Below are 16,997 nucleotides of genomic sequence, written 5' to 3' on the forward strand. Positions count from 1 at the left end.
GAAGAGGACTGAGTTTGGAGTTGGAGTTCCTGGTTTCAAATCCCACCACTGCCAGTATAGTAACTGTTGACCTTGGCCAAGTCATGAAGGGATTGGACTGGATTAACTCAAAGGCCCTTCATAATACTGTGATCCTTTGATGAGTTAAATTTTAAGTCAAAGGCGATATTGATGAAGTGCCCTTTAAATCTGATCTGAGGTCAAGAGAGCAAACTAGTCAAGCCAGGAACCCAAGAAAAATGAGGCATTTTACCAAGAAAACAGAAAATGAATACCAAGAACATCGGGTTATCAATATGGAGCTAGAAGGGATCTTCTATTCCATCAATTGCAACTGCCTCATTTTATATACTGAATCTGAGGCACAGAGGGGATAAGAGATGTGCCTATAGTCTCATACCCCATTCTCTTGATTTGGTTTCCAGACTCAGTCTAAAAATCAGGGATCCTGGGTGATCTTTTCTGTACAGTTAGCACTTTACAGTGAAGAGAGCTGACCTTGTCATGTCCAAATGCTTAGCATCTTCTGTAAATAAAGTATCTTCACTGGCATTTTTGAAGCCAGGCATTCCTGACTCCCAAGTACCATCAGCTTAAAGTAGGAACCTAGTCACAACACTGCAGCTACCTAACCACCACGATCATGGCATCATGGAAGTCTTTGAGATGTTCTCCAAGACTAGTGGCACAGAGCTGCTCCTAGCTTAACTGCTCTAGGACTGATAGGAAAAGCCCTTCTCAAGGAGTCCTTGGCTCTTCTTTTCTATTGGTGCTGCCATCTTCTAGACCCATTCAATTATCTCCATGACTCTTGTATAGATGTTCCCCAAGGCTCACAAAGTCAATTTGGCCTTTTTTTTTTTTACATAATTTAGCAGTTATGCAGATGGTACTCAATAGCTAGAACTCTTGCAAGCCCTTCTCTCAAAAGAAGAAAATTGTTTTTAAGTCTGCAGAATTCAAACCAATATTGTTTCTAGGTGAGGAGTGTTAACTCAAAGGCAAACATGCAAATCATTGGTGAAAGTCCAAATTAGCTCATTATTTTCTACTAAGAATTTAGCTTTAACAACTAATGATATGAAATAAAAAGATCAAGAAGGATTCCTTTTTAAAATTTTGTCATAGTTACACCACAGTCAGGGATAAAAATATATCGTGGATGTGGGTAAACAGGGTTAAGGTTCATGAGAGAACTAAAACACAGGTGAGACCAGTGATAAATGTTTTTTAAACCTTTCCAAAGGTCCTGTTGGACCAGTTTTGCTAGAGTTGAATCTCCTGGTTGGACAGATGAAGAGAGAATAAGCATCTAGGTCCCGGGGGCAGCTGAGTAGCTCAGTGGATTAAGAGCCAGAGCTAGCAGTGGGAGGTCCTGGGTTCAAATGTGACCTCAGACACTTCTCAGCTGTGTGACCCTGGGCAAGTCACTTGACCCCCATTGTCTAGCCCTTACCACTCTTCTGCCTTGGAACCAGTACGCAATATTGATTCCAAGATGGAAGGTAAGAGTTAAAAAAAAAAAAAAGAATCTAGGTCCCCTAATAAGCCTGTATTCAAAGACCAAGTAATCAAAAAATACCTTATGTATGTCAGGCATTCCCTAGATACTGAAAATACAAACAAAAAGACAGATCTTGTTTTCTATTGGGAAAGAAAGTCTATTACAGAAGAAATTCAAAGGATGGAGGGCACTTACTAGCTAGGGGATCAGGAAAGGCTTTAGAACTAAGGCTAAGAACTTAAATGCTCTAACATGCTCTTCGGAAGACGAAAGGGATTCTGTGAGAGTTGAGGAGGGAATGTATTCCAGACATGGAGAATGAGCGGTGCAAAGGTGGGGAGATGGGAGATTGAGTGGTTTGTGTGAGAAACTCAGAAAGCTGGCTTGAGGAAGAATAAGGTCATGAGTTGGCATACGCAACACAAAATTATTCTTCCTAAAAAAGCAGTCATAAGCCAGAAATATCCATCCAGATTGTCCTCTTTTTTTTTTCAGTTTTACATATATATATATAAAGCCCTTACTTTCTGTTTTAGAATAGATACTAAGTATTGATTCTAAAGCAAAAGAATGGTAAGAGTTAGGCAGGAGGAGTAAGTGACTTGCCCAGGGTCATACTTGCTCTAACACATTCAAGCTGTTGTCAAGCCCTGGCACTTTATAGCTTCATGACATCTCTCATGTATCTCCTTCTCTGGCACTGCCACCACATTGGTGCAAAGCCCCAGCACCAAATACCTGGACCATCTCAATAGACTGCCGGTTTGCCTACCCCAAGTCTCTCCCCGCTTCAGCCTATCATTCATTCAGCTGTTGATGGGATCTTCCCATAGCACAGATCTGACCTTATCTCCCAGGCACACAGTAAATCCCACTCCCTGTCACTTCCCAGGATCAACTAGAACATCCTGATTGTGACATTCAGTCTTCCATGAGCTGCTCCCCACCACACCTTCCCCACCTTCCACCCCACCTCCTATAGACGCTGATCCAGTGTGACACTGGCCACTTTCCTACCCTTCTGTTATAATTTCATCTAGCCTTTTACTAGGGACCTCCTTGTTTAGGAAACTATCTCCTAGACTCACCCCATTCTCTTGATTTGGTTTCCAGCCTACAGTCTAAAAATCAGGGACCCTTGGTGATCTTTTCTGTACCGCTTAGCACTTTACAATGAAGAGAGCTGACCTTGTCATGTCCAAATGCTTAGCATCTTCTGTAAGCATAGCTCACAGCTGTCCCCATGGAAAGTCTTTTTCTTCAAAGGTCTGCCTTCTTTCCTTCACACCTGCCCTAATGAAAAGAGCAAGACATAAGTCCCTGTTACAAACATGTATAGCCAAATAAACTAAATCCCCATATTGGAAATATCCAAAAAATGTTTCCATCTCTATTCTGAGTCCATCACCTCTCTCATCAACAGGGAGGCAGCCCATTTCATCTTGAGTCCTTTGGAATCTGTTTTGTTTTGTTTTGTTTCACTTTTAGTTACATTACTTTTTATTATTTTACAATATATTTCAAAAAAAAAAGGAAAGAAAAAAGAAATGCCCTACAGATGCCTTAACTGTTCTACAAGATCTGCAATACTAGTAAAAGAATCATACTTTAAATTTAAACACACAAACATCAAAACTGTAATACCTACTTGTACTGAACCATTACTATCAAAGGGATGTCATTATTTAACAAGTAGACATATTTGTAATGCAAAATAAAATACAAAGAGTTGTTAATACAGAAAAGTAAACTTTGTATTCATGGCTACAGAAAGAATGATTAAAAAAAAATCTAGTACTGTAACATTCTAAGCTGCAAGTTGTATTACATATGTAAAGCAATACATGCTCCTCAAAGCTTGTATTTTCAGCCTGTGTGTGTCACCTGAAGCAAAATCATTTTGATGATCAGAGATCCTAAGTCTTTCAAAGTCCAGAGCCACCTAGGCTGCACCAATATTATAGCTTTTTAGAAGAATTTTTAAAGGATTACATTAGAAGAAGCATCTGACTACTAATAAGAACCTGGCACATAATAAACCCTTAATAAATGCTTAATAATAGTTTGATGAGGAGGGAGACGTGAATCATTAGATTCCAAAGTGAAAACGTTAAAACTAAAACCTCCAGAACATACAGTTATCAGATTTCGAAATGCTAAATACAATGAATGGAATAAAATATTATTGTGCCGTAAGAAATGACAAAAGGGACAGATTTTTTAAAAGCTGAGAAGACATGTAGGAATCATTTTAGAGAACCAGGAGAACAATTTATATAACCCTGGAAACACAAACACTTTAAAAGACTTAAAAAACTGATCAATGCAAAGGTGAGTGATGAAACTGGTACTCGTCCTTGACAGAAAGGTGACAGATGACAGACATGGAATGAGATATTCATTGGAGGAAATTATCAATGTCTGAGATCATTTTGTTTATTTGTTTCAAAGCAAGGGTTTAAGAATATTTGGTGGGGAGGACAATATGAAGAATTGGGAGGCAGGTATAGGGACGCAAAAAAAAAAAAAAGATAGTTTTGCCTAGTATTTTTTAATTCCCTCTAAAGAGAACAAGGGGAAATTCAGAAGACACAGACAAGAAGGGGAGCTGCTGAAAATGTTTGTTTCAAACTCTTCAGAGAATATCATGATAATTATGTTACTGTTCACTGTATTAAGTCTTTGTCAAGATAAGTTGTGGATTTTTGAATTTTTAGCATTTTTTTTGACTGAGGGAAATAAATATCTGTCCAATATTGAGGAACTTTCACAGAAGCTAACACCTTAGCTGTGAGTAATTTTCCTTGGGGCGCCAGGATAAGGTCATAAAGAGCCAAAACATTCAAATCCAACTGTTTCTTTAGGAGGACTGAACCTAGTTACCACGTGTCACAGTCCAGAGCTGAGAGCAATAACAGTGGAGAGGGAGAGGGCACCCAGGTTCCCCTGGTACTAATTGTTAAATACAGATAAGTATAAACATAGTCCCACAGAGTTTAAAGATTTAACCAAAGTAACAAACTGCAGGAAGATTCGAAGAGAAGCTCTCCTTCTCTGGCAGCAGTGATCTTGCCATTGTACCATACTTGAAAAATGCTCAACTTCACTAAAAACAAGAAAAGCAAATTATAACAGCTTTGAGATCCCATTTCACAAGCATAATATTGACCCAAAAATAACTAAACAACAAAACTCACTTCGAGAAGGGCTGTGGAGAAGCAGGTGCTAAATGATATATTATTGAAAAGATTCTAAATTGGCAGTGTCAGTCTAGCAGTACACAAGTCACAAAAATCAGCTTGCCGTTTGACCCAATGATCCCATTTTAGGTATTGGCCCTAGAGATATAAATTTAAATATATATACATATATATGTATATATAGCAGCAATTATAAAGATTTGAAAACAATTTAAATGTCAAATAGTTGGTGAAGGACTGAATAAAATGGTTTATTTAGCAATGAGATGGAATATATATCATCAACAAAATCATCAAAAAGTGATAAACATGCACAATATCAAGAAATTTTGAATGACTAATTGAAGTAATATAACAAAAAACAAATTAGAACAGCATGCACATTGATTCTAGGAATGCAAAAAAAGGTATGTACCAATATTGAGATGAATTGAAGAAGGGAAAATCAGAAGAACTGGATAAATGATCATTAATGTGTGCCTCTCTGATTTCCCTAGCAATTAAAATTAAATGTGGAACAAATTATTTAACATACGTCCATATATATTTTCAATGGGACTTTGGGAAGAGCTAATAAGAAATCTAAGTCTTCTGTATCCACACTTCGTGATTATCCTTAATTTTTAAAAGATAATCATCCTCATTGCCTAATGAAGCAACTACAAATGCAGGAAGATTCATCTTTCTGAATTCAAATCTAGTCTCAGATACTTACTGTCTGACCCTGGGCAAGTCACTTAACCCTGTTTGCCTCCATTTCCTCGAGCTGGAAAAGGAAATGGAAAACCACTTCAGGATCTGGGTAGGAGCCTCATGTACATCTCATGCCAAAGCTGAATAGTAAAAAATCTGTTGGAACTTCTTCAGTTTATATCTCTTTAGGACAAAGGTGCCTGCCATCTGGGTGCTATGTAATCATTATATAATTCAGGGCACAGGTCGCTATCATCAGACCTTGCCTCACTCCTTATTGCTTCCTGCACTTCTCCTTCTGCTTCGAGATGTTGATTACTAGTTTTGTGTGCCTCAGAGACATAGGACTTAAAGCTCAGAAAAAATAAGGAGAAACAGGAGGGAGAGAATTTGGAACTCAAAAATTTTTTAAATGAAGGTTAATAAAATAAAGCCTTTGACAAAATACAACACCCATGCCTATTTAAAACACTAGAAAGCACAGGAATAAACAAATTATTCCTTAAAATGGAAGTAGTATCCACCTAAGACCATTAGCAAGTATCATTTGCAATGAAGACCAATTAGAAGCCTTCTCAATAAGATTAGGAATGAAGCAAGGACGCCCATTATCACCTCTACTATTTAACATTGTACTAGAATTGTTAGCTTTAGCAATAAGGGCAGAAAAAGAAATGGAACGAATTCAAGTAGCCAATGAAGAAACCAAACTTTAACTCTTTGCAGATGATATATATTAGATGTATACATAGAGAATAATCCTAGAGAATCAATTAAAAAACGAGTTGAATGCGTATAACCCAGTGGAAATGCTTATTGAATCTGGGAGGGGAGATGGAAGGGAAAGAAAATGAAATATGTAAACATGGAAAAATATTTTTTAAATAAAAACTATTTTCAACTAGTTGAAATAATTGATAACTTTAGTATAAAGTTGCAGGACACAAAATAAATTGACACAAATCATCAACAATGTATTACCAACAAAGTTAAACAACTGTGAGAGAAGTTTCAAATCCTAGAACTGGAGTTACAGTCTGGGAAATTGATGGAGTCTCAGCCACAGTGGGGGAGGGGCCCCAGGGGATGCTCTGGAATCTTGGGAGAGCAAAAGAGTCTGTCCTGAGAGAGGCAGCCTAAGGAGAGGTCTGGTCAAGACTTTGCTCCTGAGGAAAGACTCTTCTGGTGATTAGACACCAATTCCGAATGAAGGGGCAGGTGGAGAAGACAGCAAAGCAGTTGACAAGATCACCTCCCAGATCCTGGTGCCCTGGGTCTGAATTGTGCCTGTGGATCAACACCAGGGCCATCCTAGGCTGAAACTCTCAGGGGCCCAAGGCTGCCAAGGCCTGGGTTCCCCAACTTGAGGAGGGAAGTAAGGGTAGCTTACTTCCTGCAGCCATTCCTTGTGTTATTCCCAAATTGATTCAGTTAGAATAAAGTTTGTCATTTTCCCCCAACTGACTCTAGTGTGAGTGGGAAACAATTCCAGCTTAAGGGGGGAGGGTAACTCTCTCATAGAGGAGGGAACCTCTATACATTAATAGTAGAGAGAAATCAAGAGGCAGTTTGGGGTGAGCAGCCATAGCTGAGGGGAGGCTGAAGGGGGGAACTATTCACTCCCCCTCACCTCTCCTGTGGCCCAGTTAAATAGCAGCTACCTTCCCTGAACCCCAGTTTGAGAAGGGAGGTCTCTACTCTTTCTCCCTCTCTCTCTTTACCACCAGACTTAACCCTCTATTACACAAGAGGCAGAAATTATTCTAAATAATATAAAATGCCTGAGAATCTGCTTGCCAAGACAAACACAACAATTATATGAGCACATTTACAAAACGTTTTTCACACAAATAAGTCAGATCAAAACAGGAAAAAATGTTAATTTTTCATGGGTGGGCCACACTAAAACAATACAATTTAACCTAAATTAATTTACTTATTCAGTGCTATGCCACTCAAACTACCAAATTATTTTATAGAACTGGAAAAAAATAACAAAACTCATGTGGAAGAACAAAAGATCAAGAATCTCAAGGGAACTAATGAAAGAAGAATTGTGAAGGAAAGAGGCCTAGCAGTACCAGATCTCAATCTATACTATAAAGCAGTGGTCATCAAAAGAGTCTGGTATTGACTAAGGAACAGAATAGCAGATCAGTGGAATAGATTAGACACACAATATACAAGGATAGATGACCTTTAGCAACCTAGTGTTTGATAAACCCAATGATTTTGGGATAAGAACTCCCTATTCAACAAAAACTGCTCTGAAAATTGGAAAACAGCATGGCAGAAACTAGGTATAAATCATTTTCTCATTCCCTATAGGGTCCCTATAAGGTCAAAATGGCTATATAATTTAGATATAAAAAGTGGTACCATACCTAAATTAGGGGAACACAGAATAGTTGTCTGGTATATCTTTGGAGAATGGAGGAATTTATGACCAAACAAAAGGTGTAAAGATGATATAAATGGTTGACTGGGGTTTTACTCGACCCAGTCAGGCAAGATGGTCTTCTCAGGGCCAGAGAGTGAAATGGCTCTCTCTCTCTCTCTCTCTCTCTCTCTCTCTCTCTCTCTCTCTCTCTCTCTCTCTCTCTCTCTCTCTCTCTGTCTCTCTGTCTGTCTGTCTGTCTCTCTCTCTCTCTTTCTCTCTTTCTCTCTCTCTCTCTCTCTCTTCTCTTTCTCTCTTTCTCTCTCTCTCTCTCTCTCTTTCTCTCTCTCTCTCTCTTTCTCGCTCTCTCTCTCTCTCTCTCTCTCTCTCTCTCTCTCTCTCTCTCTCTCTCTCTTTCTCTCTCTCTCTCTCTTTCTCCTCTCTCTCTCTCTCTCTCTCTCTCTGACTCAAGCCAGTAGATAATCACTATGACTCCACTTCTCAAGGTAACAGGCGTATTGTAATTATTGCTGAAGATGGGGAAAGGTATGTGGGCTGAGGATTTTCCCCAAACACTAATAAAGCTGTCTATATGCCACCATCTGACTCTTCACAGAGTCTCTTCAGCCCTCAGCCCAGCTAAGGCAAAGCTCTCTATTCTCTCTACCTCAATTCTCCCCTTCTAATCTGATCTAATCTAAACTAAACCCACAAGGGAAATAGTCTCTAGAGTAAAAAAGATAGTGATGGAGTTAGGTGGTCTACCCAGGTGAGGTCAAAGCCTCCCCAAAGTAAACTGAGCAATTCAGATCAACCTTGTCTGAGAGTTCTTTTTCAGAGTAGTAGAAATTTAAATGACTAAAAGGATCTTCAGGAATCAACTGGATTATCCACAGAAGCATGGAGAAAGACCATAGGAGGTCAGAGCTGGGTCCATGTTTCCTTCCCCAGGGTCTTCTCCCAACTTCCCTGATGGCAGTTATTTTCCCAGGATTCTAATCTAGGATTCTGGTGCACTTGTTGGATCCCCACTGAAAAGTTCCCTGTTCCATCAACTCTGTGCATACACTCTTACTTCTTCCAAAATCTCCCTTAATAGAGGTAGAGAGCATTATCAAATGTAAAATGAATAATTTTAATTATATTAAATTTAAAAGCTTTTGTACAAATGTAACAGGATTAGAAATGAACCATTTGGGGGGAAATTTTTATAACAAATTCCTCTTATATAGGTCTAATTTCTCAAATCTATTGAGAACTAAGTCAAATTTATAAGAATACAAGTCATTCCCTAGTTGACAATTTTCAGATGAAGAATCTGCTATCAATAATCATATGACTGTGGGAGCAGAAATGCAGGAAAAAAGCATATGATTCATCACATGGCTCAATGGGGATATGATTGGGAATGTTGACTTCAAATGATCATTCTATTGCAAATATTAATAATATGGAAATGGATTTTGAATGACGATACATGTAAAACCCAGGGGATTGTTGTTGGCTCCAGGAGCAGGGAAGGAGGAGGGAAGAGAAAGGACATGAATCATGTAAACATGGAAAAACATTCTAAATTAAATAAATAAATAAAAATTTTAGAATCATAATATAAAAAAAGTTTTAAACCCCTTTTGATTAAAGAAATACAAATTAAAACAACATCAAGGTACTACCACACACCTATCAGATTGGCCAATATGGCAGTAAAGGAAAGTGGTAAATATTAGAGGGGATGTGACAAATTGAGCCACTGTTGGTGGAGTTGTGATCTGATCCAACCATTCTGGAGGGTAATTTGGAACTATGCCCAAAGGGCCATAAAATTGTACATACCTTTGATCCCATAATACCACTACTGGGTCTGTATCCCAAAGGAATAATAAAAAAGGGGGAAAGACCTACTTGAACAAAAATATTTATTTATAGCTGCTCTTTTTGTGGTGACAAAGAATTGGAAATTGAGGGAATGCCCATCAACTGGGGAATGGCTGAACAAATTGTGATGGAATACTATTGTGCTATAAGAAATGATAAGCAAAATGATTTTAGAAAAGCTGGAAAGACCTACATGAACTGACTCAAAGATAAGCAGAGCCAGGAGAATATTGTACACTGTAACAGCAATGATCAGTTGTGAAAATTTGGCTACTCTCAGCAATGAAATGATCTGAGACAGTCTTGACTTATAATGAGAAATGCTATCCACCTCCAGAGAAAGAACTGTTGGAGTTGGTTGCATGTAGATGTTTCACATCAATGTATTTATAGTTTTATTTGGGGGTTGGGTTTTCTATGAGTATTCTCTTACAACAATGACCAATATCGAAGTGTGTTTTGCATGATAATATACGTATGGCCCAGATAAAATTGCTTACCATCTTTGAGGAGAGAAGGGAAAGGAGAGGGGGAGATAGTTTGGATCTTATAATTGTGAAAAACATATGTTGAAATTATTATGTGTAATTGGGAAAATAAACTATTTTTGAATTAAAAAAAGAAAAAACAACATATATCAATGCATTTTTTGTTCTTTCATCCCATTCCCTTCCAAATATATCCCTTCTTTCCCACCTTTTAAGAGAAGTCAAAATAGAGAGAAAAAAGTAGTTTGGCAAAACTAATTTACATCATCTGTGTGCAAAACAATATAAGCTACAATCTGTGCCCTCCATGCCAAAGAAGGAACATACATTTTCTCATCTCTACTTTGCAATGAGACTTGGTCATTATCATCACACAACATTGAATTTTGCTTTGCTGCTATTGTTTTTAACTGGCATATAACTATGGCCATGGATATTGTTTTCTTGGTTCTGTTTACTTCATTTTACATCATTTTGTCTTCCTATGCTTCTGTATTTTGGGGCCATAATTTTAACCCATTGAAAGAGAGTTTGCGATAGGGAGCCCCAACATCAAATGAGAGCAAGTGTCAGGACAACTAGGTGGCTCAATAGAAAGATTCCAGGTCTGGAGATAGAAGATTCTGGGTTCAAATATGGCCTCAGATGCTTCCTAGCTGTGTAACCCTGGGCAAGTCACTTGCCTCCAATTGCCTAGCCTTTACCACTTTTCTGCCTTAGAACAACACTTAGTAGCAATTCTAAGCCAGAAGATCATTAAAAAATTGTGTCATAGACACCATCAGACTTTGAGTTTGGGGGAAACAGGGACTCTTGCTTTTCTTTGAATCTCTAATGCTTAGCAAAGTGCCTAGAAGATAGTAGGTACTCAATAAATGTTGGCTGAGTGTCAATAGTCAATAATAGTAGTCAAAATTAGATAGGCTGCACAGCCTAGAGCCAGGAAGCCTGAGTTGAAAAACACTGGGCAAGTCACTTAACCCTGTTTGCCTCAGTTTTCTCATATGGATGAGCTGGAGAAGGAAATGGCAAACTACTCCAGGTTTGACCAAGAAAATCTCAAATGGAATCACAAAGAGTTGGACATGCCTGGAATGACTGAACTTGACTTGTTTTTTAAGTCACTTGTTCTTAGATTTTCTTCCTCCTTTCTTCAAAGTTTTGGTCTTATTTTGATATTTTGTGTATTGCTGAATTGGTATTGTATGACCAACTTATTCTAATGTTGGAGCATTCAGTTCCTTAGTAAGGTTTCCTACCACATTCTAAGGCAGTGTTGGCAATCCTATGGCACACGTGCCAGAGCATACCAGAGGGGGCTGTTCCCTTCCTCCCCTTCCTGTGCACCTGAGGACATTTATCACATCACTCATTTCCCTGCTCAGTGTCCCAATGGGAGCACTTTCCTCTCTCCCCTATCTGTGGTAAGGTAGAAGGCTCACATGTGATGTGAGGGTTGCAGTTTGGGCACTCAGTCTCTAAAAGATTCACCATCACTGTGCCATGTCAATTTTCCTGGAAATTCTTCCCTAGCTTTTCTATTCTGTAACATCTTGTTCTCTTTCCTCCAGGTACTCCTGAAGTTTCTGTGGCCAGAAAGGTTTTTGATTTTGTTTTTTCCCTTTGAAGCTTTACCTGGACGTACTGTCCTTTTTAGGGGTTTATCCCAAGTTATTTCTCAAACCAGCCTATTTCTTTGTGATCAGTTTTCCTTGACTTGATCATGAAGTAAAAGTGCTGCAGAGTGCATACACACTGTATGGTGTGTTGCCTGTAGGGCCTTTCCTTCAGGAGATTCAAGGAATCTTTCCAGAAGCTCCTGCTTATCACAGAGTTCTTGAACTGATCCCTGCTATAGCCTTTGCCTAAGGTCTATTCCCTGTGCTGCTGAACTCAAGAGGATTACTTCTGATGCTAGTCCCATCACAGGCTTCAGGCACTGCTCAAAGCAGTGAATAGAACACTGGCCTGGAATCCAGAAGACCTGGGTTCATAATTGACCACAGACACTAGCTATGTGACCCTGGGCAAGTCAGGCACAACTGTATTAGCTTTAGTTTCCCCAACTGTAAAATGGGGATAATAGTACCTAGCATTCTAGGGTTGATGATCAAATGAGATAATTATAGAGCATCTAGCATACTTAGTGCTCAGCAAAAGCTAAGAGATTTATAAATGTTAGCTGTTAAAATTAGGTGGCTTCTAACCACTGTTGTCCCACTGGATCCTGCAGAAATGTTCTGAGGTTGTTCTCTCAGTTATGCTAGAGACCTGGAAGGACAAATCTTCAAGCTCTCTTTCCAGCGGAAGTGTCCTGGATTTGCCTATGATTGCTAGTCTGCTCCTGAGTAAGGCTGAGGCAGCCAGTCAAGGCCTTGGGGAAGGCTCTCCCTGGGCAGTGGTGTGATTCAGCTTGGTCCCACAGGGCCCGGCACTGGCCAGAAAGTCTCAAGGAAGCTCTCCTGCAACTACAGACCTGGGGGAAAGCCTCAGGCCTGGCTAGGCTGAACATGGAAGTCAGAGGTGGTCTCTGCCCTGCCCTGGCTTGTCTATCTCAGGAAAGAACCCCAGGGGTTCCAGCCTACAGCTAAAGTTAGCAGAAGGGGTATACTGCTCATGGATTTGCCAGCATTTCACACAAATGCTATAACTTTCCAAAATGGCATGCTATATCTCCATTTCTCTTTAAGAACAATTTCTAAACTAAATGATATCCTCAGATTAACATGCTTTTCAAAACACATTGACTTGGGGAGGGAATATGGACACACATTTATACACATACATATGGGAAGTAAGGGTAGAGTGGTGGTAGAGGGGAAGGGAAATGCCCAGATCCTGGTTCTTAAAGTGTAATGATTGCAAAAACTGCAAAATGCCGCTTTGATTTTTACATTTAGTCCATTATAGTCCAGTCAGCTGGTAATTAATTTTCCCCTTTGGAGCCAAAATACTTTGTACTTGAGAAGGGGAGCCTCTGAGTTGGCATCTAGACACGTTTGGTTCTGAATCTTGGCCAAATTAGGATGCCAATCCCCCATCTCCAAATGTTAATCCCCTTTTAAAGCAAATCCTTATAGGTAATTTCACAATGGAATTAGGAAATACACCCGTGTGTGCTCCAATAGAAAGAGAGGTTCCAGAGAACCTGGGCTTGAATTCTGCTTCCCTGGGCCTGTTTCCACAGGAAATGGACTAGATGGCCCCTAAAGTCTCTTCCAATTCTAGAGTTCTGATACTGTTTAACAGCCTAAATCACTCAACACATTTTGAAAAACACATCAAATTTTATTGAGTATTTAATAATGTACAGATCATTGATAATCAATATACATGTCAGAATGGACATCCTTGTTGAATCATTTTGGCTACTCAGACAAGTGACATCTGTCACAGGATTTCTCGTCCAATGGAATCTGCCATTTCTGTATCAGCAAAGATTATTTTATGGGCCATCAATCAGGATAGACACAAAAATGTTCATCTTTATAAAAACTGATCATGATAGTTGAAAAAAGAATCTACATGTATCTGTGCATATGTACATATACACACACTATATACATGTACCTATACATATAAAAAGCTATTTCTTATAAAGGACTGGTAATATCAGTTGGTAGACTACCTCCAGCTCACATCAAGCATACTGCTGAATCCTCAACCACAACAGTACTAAGATTTGTTGCAGAAGATATTAAGGCAAAATCCTGCTAAAAAAAAACAAAAACACCAAAAACTCTGCAGATTCTCATTTCTCTAGTTTACATTTGAGGGAAGTCATGTTCTTTCTATACCCATTTATTCTTTTTCTCTCTAGTGACAAAGGGTTCAAATAGCACATTCATTCTTCATCTGATTTCATTTTCTAGTACCAAAAAACCCCATCCTAGCAGAAAAACTGTCTGATGCATAGAAGTGCATATAAATGAATTAAGCCAGGTCAACACCACAAGATCAAGATTGAAAACAATTTCTCAGTTGTTTTAATATTATAGTAACAAAAGCTAGTGAGGGAGTGTGTATAATTGGAAGACAATTGACTCAGAAGGTCTCAAGGATCACACATACCAATTATCACTTTTGAATTTCAAACAAATTTCAGGGATGAAAAGGCCATTTCATACTCAAAGTTGTTTATTACTTCTGGGATAGAATATCTGCTGATTTCAGTTGCAGCCAGCACTAGTTCACAGAGAAACTGGAAGGACCAGTTTTAGCTGCTTATGGAAGCATATTCATTATCACTTAAGCAGAAAGAAATCAAGGGTTGTGTTGTAACATTATAAAAATCTTCTGAGAGTAAAATTTAGAACTTAAATTTGCTATGCAAAAATAGCTGCAGTCATTATGAGCTCAAAAATGAGCACTGAATTAAGTCTTAAGTTGTGTTATCTGAAAGAGTGGTTCTCAACACACAGAAGACTAAAAGTAATTTCTTGCAGAAAGTTTACAGGAGGAAAACACTATTAAAGCTGGATAAGTAAGTGCAATGAACTTCAGAGGCCAAGCATATACTCTTCCAATCAAGGATACAATTTACATAGCAAAGGGAGAGACAGGAAAACACAAAAACTGATTTTGACACCATAATAGATGTATAGAACATGATAAATAAAAAAAAAAGCTCACATTGCGTAGATCCCACTAAACTAAAACCAAGTAACTATTTCTAACATAAATGAAATCAAGATTTGCTGATACTATTGGGATAACAGAATTTAGAATGTGAAGATTACCTAAACCAATGATGCCAAAGCCAAAAAGAAATGGTGGCCATATACCATACACAAGAATCAATTATGGTGCCATACTGACTTGAAAACCACGTTAATACTCTGTTCTACTGTATAATTTCCCAATTACATTTTATTCTGGTTCTGGCAGCTCCTGGTGGCCTGACACCTCTGATCTAGTCACCTCCCCCCCTCACTCATTTCTCAAATTAGGAAACTGAAGCACATAAGCTAAGTGACTCATACAGTCACAATGTGACATGGTTGCAACCAGAAGCCATATATTTGATGCTCAATTCCATTTGCTACACCATGCTGTTTCTAAAAGACAGACCACTTAGGATTATTAGGATTAATTTTTAATTTTTTTGGTAGTAATTACAAAAATAATTTTTGTAATACTTGAAGAGGGTACCAAATTGTCCAAAAACAAGCCAAAAAAGAAAAACAAAAAAAAAAACCCAGAAGCTAAATGGGCTCTTCCTTGTTCTCTAGGCTTATTGGTGTCTCAGTAGGTTCATTTCTGAAATATCACTTTTCCTTTAACTAAAATCTTTTAAGAAGATTTTGAAGCCAGTTTACAATCATCATTTATTATTAAAATGATATGAAACCACAAAGACCCATAAGTGACAGGAAGCCCTCTTTGGGACTGGCACATTTCAGAAAAACAACATAATAATAAGTTAGGATACATATTGTATATTTTTTTATAAATATTCAGAAAATTACCACATATAGTTCTATTGCTCACCCTTAGTCCTCCAAATTAAAAGCAACAATATCAGGAGAGTCTAGGAGGACACTTATAAAAGGCAACAGACCAACAAATATATCACAGGGATATGAAGGAGGGTAGAGCCCCTTACAATGTATTCTGGTTTTCTTCTGGCAAAATCTTGATCGCCCCTCTTGAAAGGTGAGGTGGGGAGGTCACACGGGTTGAGTAATTAGAGCTATAAGCAGCCATGAGCTCCTTGTTCAGAAACAACTCTGCCAGAATAAACAGCACAAGGTCTAGGTGTGAAAAGATATGCTTTCCTCAGAATTGAAGGGGGTAGGAGTTCATTTTGAAAGCACACACAACTGTTTATATCAAGTACTGGCACATTAGTCCTGGTGCTTCAAAAGTGTTGAAAGTCCAGATGTTTGCTTCCACTCTCGTGGAAAGACAAAGAAGGCAGTAAATCTAGATGGTCTTAAGTTTATTATTTTTCCTAATAGCATTTCATCCCAGTCCATTCATGGAGCAAACTTGGTAAGTCCCTTTCAAAGAAAAACCACATGTGGTCAGTAGCCATTACAGGTGAATTACAAAATAAATCATGATATCCTTTCTTAAAAGATGCCAAATTTCCTCCAAAATCTCAAAAGCAGGGGATTCTTAACCTGGGGTTCATAGATAAAATTTGAGAGATATGAACTAGGGAAGAAACTGCATCTTTATTTTCACTAGTCTTTAAACAAAATTTAGCATTTCCTCCAATTGCAAATACAGGGAACAACATGTAGGGCTCCACAGGTTTCACCAGAAAGCCCACAGGATGTGACACACAAAAAAAGGTTAAGAAACCTCCTCTAAAAAAGCCCACCCACCCACCATATATTTTTTTACCTTTATGTATTTTACCCTTAAAGGGTATCCTGGCTTCACATTTAATTAAAGGAATTTTCTGAGCAGTCAGCCATTTAGCTCCAAGAGGTACATTTTTTCTTCAAAGTTTAGAGCTTCTTCCTTCAACTTTAATCAAAAGCAGTCCAAACTAAAGGTCCGCTTTTGACTGCTCTGCCATTTAATAAAGCACATTAAAAAAAAAAACCCTTAGAAAAAAGGTGATGATGAGATCACCAGATGAAGTCTAATTTGGTAAATCACTGCAATGGTAGCAAACTGCATTCTTATGGCTGTTTATAATATAAAAACGCTTATAGGAAACACTAAAAAAGAGTAAGGGGAAATCATGACTACAATTCTAATAGTAGAGATAGAAAGATAGGCAAGAAGTAACTTTCACCTGAAGTATATGCACTAATTGAAATAGAAGGGAGAGTGTTAAAATTTTAACAAAGAAAATTTGTTTTGCACATTACTGGTATTTTCCTTACCAAAGCAATAGCTTTTCC

This window comes from Monodelphis domestica, chromosome 6 (assembly GCF_027887165.1).
Source record: "Monodelphis domestica isolate mMonDom1 chromosome 6, mMonDom1.pri, whole genome shotgun sequence".
NCBI classification, from domain to species: domain Eukaryota; kingdom Metazoa; phylum Chordata; class Mammalia; order Didelphimorphia; family Didelphidae; genus Monodelphis; species Monodelphis domestica.